The following is a 12,684-nucleotide window of genomic DNA, read 5'->3' on the forward strand; positions in this document are numbered from 1 at the left end:
TAGATTTCGATTTATTTTATTTTTTATTGAATTATTTTGTGTGATATTGTGTTGAAATTAAGCTGTGTTGTTTACCATACCATTCATTTTGTAGGAATAAGTATGGAAGCTACACCTGTGACAGGTAAAACTATGTTTTTCTTGAAAAACAGCGCCATCTGTTGCATGTAAGAACAACACACATGTTATGCAAAAAATGTTACAGTTCCATTTCAATGTTTCTGACTGAATTTAAATTGAATTTTCATAGATTTTTATTTATTTTCATTTTGGTTTAATTATTTTGAGTGAATTGCATTGGAATTGAGCTGTGATGTTTACCATACCGTTCATTTCGTGAGTATAGTATATATAATTTTTCATATTTTCATTTAATTTTTTAACTGTTTTTCTTATATTTTAGTGTTGAGAACATCAGATCACTTTATGTTCCTTAATTTCTGACACAGGTGGAAACTGAGTACCCAAATGAGCCACATGGATGTTAGAAAGAACACTTTCAGAATCGGAGTAGTTAACAGAGGGAATGCATTAGGCAGTGATGTGGTGGAGGCTGACTCCATACACATTTTCTAATGCAGATATGATAGAGCCCAGTAGACGCAGGAATCTGTACATCGGTTGATTTACAGTTGAGAGGCATTACCAAAGAGCCAGAGCTCAACCCCCACAAGCACAATTAGGTGAGTACTCATGTAAATATATTTATATGTAGATGTGATAGAGCCCTGAAGGCTGAGGAATATGTACATCAGTTGATTGATGGTTGCGAGGTGGGATCAAAGAGGCAGAGCTCAATCCCTGCAAGCACAATCTCTGCAAGCACAACTAGGTGAGTTCAACTAGGTGAGTACACACACACAAATACACACACACACACAAATACACACACACACACACACACACACACACACACACACACACAAACACACACACACACACACACACACACATACACTCACACACACAAAACCTCACTTCGCTGGAAGACAGAAGAGTTAGGGGGGACATGATCACCACATTCAAGATTCTGAAGGGGATTGATAGGGTAGATAAAGACAGTCTATTTAACACAAGGGGAACACGCACAAGGGGACACAGGTGGAAACTGAGTGCCCAAATGAGCCACAGAGATATTAGAAAGAACTTTTTTAGTGTCAGAGTGGTTGACAAATGGAATGCATTAGGAAGTGATGTGGTGGAGGCTGACTCCATACACAGTTTCAAGTGTAGATATGACAGAGCCCGATAGGCTCATGAATCTGTACACCTGTTGATTGACGGTTGAGAGGCGGGATCAAAGAGCCAGAGCTCAACCCCCGCAAACACAACTAGGTGAGTACACTCAGTAGTTTCAAAGCGTTTTATGACAAAGAGTGCTGGGAAGACGGACACCACGAGCATAGCTCTCATCCTGTAACTACACTTAGGTAATTACACTTAGGTAATTACACACACACGCACACACACACACACACACACACAAACACACACACTCACACACACACACACACACACACACACACACACACACACACACTCACACACACACACACACACACACACACACACACACACACACACACACACACACACACACACACACACACACACACACTGTTACGATATATCGTATCGTGTTATTTCATCGCATAAAGGCACGATTATTTAAGTCATACGTTCATTATTTCAGGAAGAACGAGGTTAACAACCATGGAGGTCGTTAACGGTCAGCACGGTATGGCTCGTCCGGTGGCGGGAATTTCTGTTTGCCAATCAGAACCACCGGGCGAGGTAACGTGTGCTGGCCGGAGCATGTGGAGAGACAGACATCTACTCCCCTCCATTGAGTCAACAGGCTGTCGTCGCGTTTGGATGTGTGACCAACGGACCCAACTGTTAGTGTGCTCCACCCTCATGAAGGAAGAGGACCTCGAGGCATGGTCGACGTTTTTGAAAGTTATGGAAGATAACAGCTTTGAGATTTAGAGGTCGGCGTGGAGGTAACGCGCTGATTTTCCTGATAGCGGTATAAATTGCAGGAAAGTAGATGATTTATAAGTGGGAAGAAATCGGACAAGAGACGACCGTAGCATGGTCGTAGTATCTCTCTCTCTATATATATATATTTAACTGTACTTGTGTACAATGCACACATATATATATATATATATACATGTAAAATATTGTATATAAGGTGATTAGAGATATATCACAATATATCCATGATGAAGTTTTATACCATCTTATTTGCTTGTCCTTTGTCAGACCTCGGCACAAAGTGTGTCGCACCTGACAACAGGTCCGGCTGAGGCTGACACCTGTTCAGATTCATGTACCCCGTTGTAGTACAACGAAGCATTAGGATAAACATTCAGAATAAACCTAAATTAAATGTGTTGGGTTGTCAACAGTTCGATCCCAACACACACACACACACACACTCACAGGTCAAGCTGGATGGTAAGACAACAGAATGAAGCTGGAGGAGAGGGACTGGACGAGTCATTCATGGAGATGATTGCTAAGGCATGGAAGGAAGTCAGTGGGGAATTGAAGGACCTGAGGGAAACTATATGTAAGCTGCAGATAGATCTAAGTGCAGTGCAAGAGGAGATAAAAAGCCTAAAAACAGGCCCTCATCAGACTCTGGCCCAGGGGACCAACCCCCAGGTGCCAGGAGATGTAGCAATGGCAGGGACCCCTACAATTGGCCCAACCTTTGCTGAAATGCTCAAGAGCCCAGGAGCAATGTCCACAGTCAAAGAAGTTGTAATGAAAGCAGTAACCTCACAGGAGGCAGCTAGGTGCACAAGCCAGCTAATGGAAAGGAAAAGAGCTGTAGTAGTGGTAGGTGTTAAGGAACAAGAGGGCTCCACAAGGGAGGAAACGACGACTAAATTTAAAGCTGCAGTGGCAGGGATATTAAAGGAGATAGGAATGGAAGGGGCTGAACGAGACATAGAACAGTTTTTCCGGATTGGCCAGTACAACAGAGACAAAAAGAGATTGATCAAGGTAGTATTCAAGAGCGAGGACATCAAAGAGGACATCCTAGTAAGGAAGAGCAAACTGAGGCATGCAAGGAACTACAAAGAGGTATATGTTCAGAGGGATATGACCAGAGACGAGATAGTAAGGGCAGCAGATGCAAGGAAAAGGCGCAAGGAGAGGGAAGAGAGCCAAGGAACCTCAGCCTCCAACCCAGCAATCCCAAAGGGGAGTGGGGAACTCCAATCCAGCAACCCAGGAACCCCAGGGGGGAATGCAACACCCCAGCCCACCACCCAATAGGGCCCTCCCTACCCCCCCAGCACAAACCCTTCTTTGCCTCTGCATAATGCCCATCATGAAACCCAAATCCTCCCCCTCCCCTTACCCCAAGTAGCCCCTGCTTTCCCAGCCCCAGGACTTCTTCCTGCCCCAAGCAGGCCTGAGGAAGACCTAAGCCCTCCACCCCCCACTTCACCTCCCCCTGAACCCCTGGCAACTACCTCACAGGAGGATGAGCCTACCCAAGTAGCAATGACCATAGAACACCCTCCTACACCTGTGGGGAGTGAGGGTGAAATTGGATATAAGAAAGTGTGCTTCAAGGTAATGTACTCAAACATTGATGGGATTACCAATAAAGCAAGTGAACTGGCAGAAAGGGTGCAAGAAGAAAACCCAGATGTAATAGGACTAACGGAAACAAAATTGTCAGGAGTCATAACAGATGCTGTGTTTCCAAAGGACTACTATATAGTAAGGAAAGAGAGGGAAGGGAGAGGAGGTGGAGGAGTGGCCCTGCTGATAAGGAAGGATTGGAGTTTTGATGAGATGGAAATTCCGGGCTGTGACGGATTCAGAGATTACATAACAGGAACTATAACAATGGGTGGACCTAAGATAATAGTGACAGTCATTTACAACCCTCCCCTAAATGACAGAAGACCTAGACAGGAGTTTGATAGGAACAACATGGCAACCATTAATATAATAGAGAGAGCAGCTTCAGTTGCCTGCAGGAATGGCTCAAGACTCTTAATCATGGATGATTTCAACCATGGTAAGATAGACTGGGAGAATGGGGGCCCACATGATGGTGCAGATACGTGGCGAGCTAAACTCTTGGAAGTGGCAACAAGGAATTTTCTGAGCCAGCATGTCAAGGAACCCATAAGAATGAGAGGCAATGATGAACCAGCTAGACTCGACTTGATATTCACCCTGAATGAGTCAGAAATAAGGGAAGTCAAAGTTGAAGCCGCCATAGGAATGAGTGACCACAGTGTACTGACCTTTGAGTACTTTTGTTGACCAGACCACACACTAGACGTTGAAGGGACGACGACGTTTCGGTCCGTCCTGGACCATTCTCAAGTCAATTGTGAAAAGAACAGGTAGGGACAGGCAATAAATAGGCAAGAGAGAGCTGAGGAGGAAAGTAAGGTGTAGGGGATAGTAGTAATAATGAGAACTGCAGAAGGCCTATTGGCCCATACGAGGCAGCTCCTATTATAACCACCGAAGGGGAAGAAATGGGAATAAGAAGAGGATAGCAAGGGAGCGTAGGAGAAGACAATGCACAGAAAAAGGGAGAAGAGAGAAAAAAAAAGGAAAGAGAAAAAGAAAGATAAATGGAAGGGGTAAGCTTATGTTAAGTCACGTTTGTTAGAAAGATTAGAGCATTTGAGTATATACTGCGAAAGGGAAGAGTCCACAGCAACAAAGCCAGGACTCAAGTTCATGTTGGGTACTTTGTGTATAAGAGCCGATTCTACAAGACGGCGTCTGTGTAGAGTAGAGGCAGGAAAGATTATTTTGGAGGAAGACCAATCAATGGGATGATTAGAATCCCTCACATGGCAGAAGAGAGCATTGTTAGTGTCTGCAGACTTAACACTTCTCTAGTGTTCTTTAAGTCTGTCATTCAGTGTTCGGCCAGTTTCGCCAAAGTATTGGAGAGGACAAGATGAACAGGAAATAGAGCAGACACCAGCAGCATTAGAAGCAGGAGGAGCAGTATGAACTAGATTGCTACGAAGTGTGTTAGTTTGTCGAAAGGCGAGTTTAATGTCAAGAGGACGAAAGGTATTGGTAAAAGTTTTGAGTTCAGATATGAAGGGAAGGCATAGTACAGTGCTACTAGTGTTGGAAGCAGGTTTAGGATGAAAGAAATTTCGTTTAGCTTGAGAGTAGGCACAGTTGATGAAATGCAAAGGATAACCAAGGCGAGAGAATGATTTGTAGATAAAGGCAATTTCAGAATCAAGAAACTGAGGGTCGCTGATGCGTAGAGCGCGGAGGAAGAGAGAGACGAGGACACTTTTCTTAACAGAAGGAGGATGGTAGGAAAAGAAGTGAATGTACATGCCACTATGCATGGGTTTACGGTAGACAGAGAAAGAGAACCCAGACACAGAGCTGTGAACATGAACATCAAGAAAAGGAAGGAGGGAATTAGATTCCCACTCAACTTTGAAATGGATAGAAGGAGCCAGATTGTTAAGAGAGGCGAGGAAAGGCTAGAAAAGATTAAGGTCATGAGGCCATAAAGCAAAAATGTCATCAACATAGCGAAGCCAGAGAGAGGGACGAGTATCAATAGAAGGAAGAAGAACAGTTTCGAAGTATTCCATGTAGAAATTAGTAAGAACAGGGGAGAGAGGGGAACCCATAGCGACACCGAAAGTTTGAGTGTAATATTTACCGTTGAAAGAGAAAGAGTTAGATTCAACACAGAGTCTAATGAGATAGAGGAAAACGTCAGTGGAAAGTGGGAGAGGAAGGAGGCCCTCTGACGCCTTCTGTCTAAGGAATGAGAGAACGTCATCGAGCGGAACATTAGTGAACAGAGAGTCGACATCAAGACTAAGCATCTTGCAAGAGGGTTGTAGGCGCAGTCTTTCTATGAAGTCCTGAGAGTGACGAAGGTGGGCAGGGGAAAAAGTGCCAAGGTAAGGTGTCAGGGTTTTAGCGAGCCAGGAGGCAAGAGGATAGCTGACAGAGCCCCGTGAAGAAATGATAGGACGAAGAGGAACACCAGGTTTATGAGTCTTAAGAAGACCATAGAAATATGGAAGAGAAGGGCAGATGACACGGAAACGTTTAATGAGATCAAAGTCAGGAGGGCAAAGACTAGAGAGCTGTCTTAGTTTGCGGTTAAAGGAAGTTTTGAGGCGATCCAAAGGGTTAGAAGTCAGAGGAGCATAAGTGCGAGAGTCAGAGAGCAAGACATCTGCTTTTTGGAGGTAGTCCTCACGGTCAAGGACAACCACCGAATTGCCTTTGTCGGAAGGAAGGATAAGAATAGAGTTGTTAGATTTTAGTGAGGCAAGGGCAAGCTGGAAGCGACGAGGAAGGTGGTTATTTTTAGAAAACAAGCTGTCAAGAACGGGGATAAGGGCCCCTCTAAAGGCAGACAGGTCCGAAAGAGTACTAGAGTTAGAATTGACAAACCTGTCAAAGGAACTAATGAGATCAATGCCACAGCGTGGGCCAGGGGAAGTAGCAAAAGACAGACCAAGACCAAGAAGTTCTTGCTGGTGCTTAGAAAGAGAGTAGGACGAAAGGTTGGTAACACAGTCAGAGAGAGAGTATTTGGCCCAAGGACTGTTGGAGATCAGGCGTTGAAGTTTGTTGTGTAGTGTGGAGGAGTGTCAACATACTTCAACAACATACTTCATACTTCATACCTGGTCAACATACTACAGCCACGTTATTGTGACTCATCGCCTGCATTTGAGTACTTGGTGGAGGTAGGGATAACCTATCCAAGGATGGGAGCGGAGGGGAAAAGACTGAATTACCGAAGAGGAAAATATGACGAGATGAGGAACTTCCTCAGGGGAATTCCATGGGAAACAGAACTTAGAGACAAGAATGTGCAGGTCATGATGGATTTTGTCACCCAAAAGTGCCAGGAAGCTGCAGACAGGTTTATCCCCGTCCAAAAGGAGAAAAACGAAAAACAACAGAAAAACCCATGGTTCAACCAGGAATGTAAAGTAGCAAAACAACTGAGTAAAAGAACATGGAGAAACTACAGAAATAACAGAACACCAGAGAGCAGAGAGAGATACCAGAGGGCCAGAAATGAGTACATCAGAGTGAGGAGGGAAGCAGAGAGACAGTTTGAAAATGACATCGCGAGTAAAGCCAAGACCCAACCAAAGCTGCTCCACAGCCACATCAGTAGGAAAACAGCAGTGAAGGAACAAGTGATGAAGCTGTGGAAAGGGGAGAACAGATACACAGAGAATGACAAGGTGTGTGAAGAACTCAACAAGAGATTCCAGGAGGTCTTCACAATAGAACAAGGAGAATCCCCTGCGCTAAATGAGGAGGCGGCAAACCAAGCAACCTTGGAGGAATTTGACCTCACCAGTGATGAGGTCAAAGGTGTCTGCTAGAACTGGATGTGACAAAGGCTGTTGGGCCTGATAGAATCTCACCATGGATACTAAAGGAAGGTGCAGAAGCACTAAGTGCGCCACTCTGTATGGTGTATAACAGGTCACTGGAAAAAGGAGACTTACCAGAAAGTTGGAAGACAGCTAACGTGGTCCCAATATATTAAAAGGGTGACAGGCAAGAGGCCCTGAATTAAAGGCCAGTTTCCTTAACTTGTATACCATGCAAGGTGATGGAGAAGATCGTGAGGAAAAGCCTCGTAGAGCATCTGGAGGTAAATAACTTTGTAATGCACCACCAACATGGGTTCAGAGATGGTAAATCGTGCCTCACAGGTTTAATAGAATTTTATGACCAGGCAACAAAAATTAGGCAGGAAAGAGAAGGGTGGGCCGACTGCATTTTCCTGGATTGCCAAAAAGCCTTTGACACAGTACCCCATAAAAGGCTGTTAAAAAAGTTGGAGCAACAGGCAGGAGTAAAAGGGAAGGTGCTCCAGTGGATAAGGGAGTACTTAAGCAACAGGAAACAGCGAGTAACGGTGAGGGGGGAGACATCAGAGTGGCGAGATGTCACCAGCGGAGTCCCACAGGGCTCAGTACTTGGACCCATCCTGTTTCTAATATATGTGAACGATCTTCCAGAGGGTATAGACTCATTCCTCTCAATGTTTGCTGATGATGCAAAAATTATGAGAAGAATCAAGACGGATGAAGATAGACAGAGACTACAGGATGACCTGGATAAACTGGAGGAATGGTCTAGAAAATGGCTGCTAAATTTCAACTCAGGAAAGTGTAAGATGATGAAATTAGGCGAAGGGAGCAGGAGGCTGAACGCAAGGTATCATCTGGGAGGGGAAATCCTGCAAGAGTCAAAAAGAGAGAAGGATCTGGGGTTGATATCACACCGAACCTGTCCCCAGAGGCCCACGTCAAAAGAATATCATCAGCGGCATATGCTAGACTGGCCAACATAAGAACTGCCTTCAGAAACTTGTGTAAGGAATCTTTCAGAACCCTGTATACCACTTATGTAAGACCAATCCTAGAGTATGCAGCTCCAGCCTGGAGTCCATACCTAGTTAAACACAAGACAAAGTTAGAGAAGATTCAGCGGTATGCCACGAGGCTCGTCGCGGAACTGAGAGGATTGAGCTACGAGGAAAGGCTAAAGGAGCTGAACCTCACATCCATGGAAAACAGAAGAGTAAGGGGAGACATGATAACCACCTACAAAATTCTCAGGGGAATTGACAGGGTAGACAAAGACAAACTCTTCAGCACGGGTGGGACACAAACAAGGGGACACAGGTGAAAACGTAGTACCCAGATGAGCCACAGAGACGTTAGAAAGAATTTTTTCAGTGTCAGAGTAGTTAATAAATGGAATGCACTAGGAAGTGATGTGGTGGAGGCTGACTCCATACACAGTTTCATATGTAGATATGATAGAGCCCAGTAGGCTCAAGAATCTATACACAAGTTGATTTACAGTTGAGAGGCGGGACCAAAGAGCCAAAGCTCAACCCCCACAAGCACAATTAGGTGAGTACAATTAGGTGAGTACACACACACTCACACACACACACACACACACACACACACACACACACACACACACACACACACACACACACACTCCTTGATGATAAAGGAATGGAGGTTCAAGAAGATGGTTATCCCAGGCTGCTAGGGGTACTGTACATTACATGCACCATGACGATGGGAACATTATGAGTAGAAGTAGCGGTGATATATAACCCTCCACCAAACGACAGAAAACCCAGGCAAGAGGATGACAGAAACATCATGGCAGTTAACACTATAATTCAGAGGGCAGCCACTGCTGCCTGTAGAAACCGATCCCTTCTGCTCATCATGGGGAATATCAATCATGGAAGGATAGACTGGGAGAACAAGGAACCACACGGAGGTGAGGAAACATGATGAGCTAAACTATTTGAGGTGGCGACAAAACCTTTTAAAGCAGTATGTCAGGGAACCCACTTGGATGAGAGGAAACGATAATGTGCGAGACTCGACCTAGTCTTCACTCTGAACGACTCCGACTTAAGGGAAATCGGTTTCGAGGCCCCAGTCGCAATAAGCAATCACAGTGTAATCACGTTTGAGTATTTGGTCGAAGAATGGTTAATATACTCAAGGAAGGGACCTAAAAACAAAAGGCTGGTATTCCGAAAGGGAAACTTGGAGGAGATAAGAAAATTCGTAACATATATAACTTGTGAAAGCTCAGGGGAATGACGGCCCAAGATATGATGGACTACATCACGAAGAAGTTTAAGGAGGCAGCAGACAAGTTTGTCCCGGTCCGAGAGGAAAAAAGCGAAATGCAGATGAGAATCCCATGGTTTAATTAGAGATGTACGCTGGTAAGGCAACAACATACAAGGGTGCGGAGAAACAGTAGAAATAACAGGACACTTGAGAGCCGAGAAAGATACCAGAGTGCAAGAAATGAAAACGTCAGGGTGAGGAGAGAGGCAGAAGGACAATACGAAAATGAGATAGCAAGCATGGAAAATACTCAACCTAAATTGCTGCACAGCCACATCAGAAGAAGGAAAACAGTGAAGGAACTGGTAATGAAATTGAGGATACGGTCTGGCAGATTCACTACAAACGATGAGGAAGTGTGCGATGTTTACCAGTTGGTTGATCACATGCTGAAAATTATACTTTGTTCGTGAAAAACATTGCTTGCTCTAAATTCTTGTGACCCAGGTTCGAATCCCGGACAGGCTCTAATAATTTTCAATAGGCATATTTCATTGTAAAAAGGAGATTTAAATAACATAACTAAACTCAAATATCCACGGCCTGTTGGTCTAGTGGAATGATTCCTGCTTTGGGTGCAGGAGGTCCCGGGTTCAACTCCCGGACAGGCCCTCAATATTTTCCTTCCCGAGCAAGTTAATTATACTGTAAATTAATTGCTTACATTTTGCCAACATTAAGAAACGCACTATTAAACATAGGAGACATCATAAGACTTAAAGTTTTAATTAGCAAACCAGTATGATGCATATAATTTAAAATGTAATTAACTAATCTATATAAATGGAAATGTTCGTTTGTTAAGAATCGCTAATCTCCGAAAGTTCTTCACCGATTGCTTTGAAATTTTCACACAACGTTCCATTCGCATCTGAGCAGGTTTTTATATACATACTATATAGAGGTTACGTCTGTGACGGTAAAAACCATGCTTTTTCTGAAAAACTGTATTTTTCATGTGTTTTTCATGTGAGGGAAATCTTCAAAATCTCTTTACTAATTGCTTTGAAATTTTGACACCACGTTGCATTCGAATAGGCGCGTCTTTTTGTATATCTACTATATACATGCCTCACCTGTGAAAGAATTTTTTTTTTTTTAAACAGTGCCATCTGTTTGAGGTTTGAGAAAAAAACACACGCAACACACGCTGTAATCTTCGAAAGTTCTTCACCGATTGCTTTGAAATTTTGACACAACGTTGCACTCGAATAGGTGCGTCTTTTTATATATCTACTATATAGATGACAGGTAAACTTTTGAAAGGTAAAAACGTACATTTTTTGAGAAACAGCGCCATCTGTTGCACATAATAACAACATGCACGCTATACTAAATATGTCACAAATTCCATTTCAATGTTTCCGATTGCATTGATAAATTATATTTTCATAGATTTCGATTTATTTTATTTTTTATTGAATAATTTTGTGTGACAGTGTGTTGAAATTGAGCTGTGTTGTTTACCATACCATTCATTTTGTAGGAATAAGTATGGAAGCTACACCTGTGACAGGTAAAACTTTGTTTTTCTTGAAAAACAGCGCCATCTGTTGCATGTAAGAACAACACACATGTTATGCAAAATATGTTACAATTCCATTTCAATGTTTCTGATTGCATTTAAATTGAATTTTCATAGATTTTTATTTATTTTAATTTTGATTTAATTATTTTGAGTGAATTGCATTGGAATTGAGCTGTGATGTTTACCATACCGTTCATTTCGTGAGTATAGTATATTTTATTTTTCATATTTTCATTTTATTTTTTAACTGTTTTTCTTATATTTTAGTGATGAGAACATCAGATCACTTTATGTTCCCAAATTTCTGTCACAGGTGGAAACTGAGTACCCAAATGAGCCACAGGAATGTTAGAAAGAACATTTTCAGTGTCAGAGTAGTTAACAGATGGATTGCATTAGGCAGTGATTTTATGGAGGCTCCATACACAGTTTCAATTGTAGATATGATAGGACACAATAGGCTCAGAAATTTTTACATCGTTTGAATGACAGTTGAGAGGCATTACCAAAGAGCCAGAACTCGACCCCCACAAGCACAATTAGGTGAGTACAATTAGGTGAGTACTCGTGTAAATATATTCATATGTAGATGTGATAGAGCCCTGTAGGCTTAGGAATCTGTACCTCAATTGATTGAGGGTTGTGAGGCGGGATCATAGAGCCAGAGCTCAATCACTGCAAGCACAACTAGGTGAGTACAATTAGGTGAGTACACACACACACACACACACACACATATGAGCTACGAGAGGTATGAGCTACGAGGAGAGACTACGGGAATTAAACCTCACTTCGTTGGAAGACAGAAGAGTTAGGGGGGACATGATCACCACATTCAAGATCCTCAAGGGAATTGACAGGGTTGATAAAGACAGGCTGTTTAACACAAGGGGCACACGCACTAGGGGACACAGGTGGAAACTGAGTGCCCAAATGAGCCACAGAGATATTAGAAAGAACTTTTTTAGTGTCAGAGTGGTTGACAAATGGAATACATTAGGAAGTGATGTGGTGGAGGCTGACTCCATACACAGTTTCAAGTGTAAATATGATAGAGCCCAATAGGCTCAGGACCCTGTTCACCTGTTGATTGACAGTTGAGAGGCGGGACCAAAGAGCCAGAGCTCAACCCCCGCAAGCATAACTAGGTGAGTACAACTAGGTGACTAGGTGAGTACATACAGACACACACACGCACTCCTTGATGAGAAAGGATAGGAGGTTCAAGGAGATGGTTATCCCAGGCTGCTAGGGGTACTGTACATTACATGCACCATGACGATGGGAACATTATGAGTGGAAGTAGCGGTGATATATAACCCTCCACCAATCGACAAAAGACCCAAGCAAGAGGATGACAAAAACATCATGGCAGTTAACACTATAATTCAGAGTGCAGCCACTGCTGCCTGTTGAAACCGATCCCTTCCGGTTTTTGTTCACGGAGGTCTGTTTAGC

The 12,684-nt window shown here is 43.2% G+C and overlaps 1 non-coding gene across 1 annotated transcript; it reads left to right on the forward strand.

Moving 5' to 3' along the window:
* Window positions 1–10,238: 10,238 nt before the first annotated feature.
* TRNAP-UGG (transfer RNA proline (anticodon UGG)) lies at window positions 10,239–10,310 on the forward strand. The gene has a single exon. It is a non-coding gene; the product is annotated as a tRNA-Pro (tRNA).
* Window positions 10,311–12,684: the final 2,374 nt, after the last annotated feature.

This window comes from Procambarus clarkii, chromosome 1, assembly GCF_040958095.1.
Source record: "Procambarus clarkii isolate CNS0578487 chromosome 1, FALCON_Pclarkii_2.0, whole genome shotgun sequence".
NCBI lineage: Eukaryota > Metazoa > Arthropoda > Malacostraca > Decapoda > Cambaridae > Procambarus > Procambarus clarkii.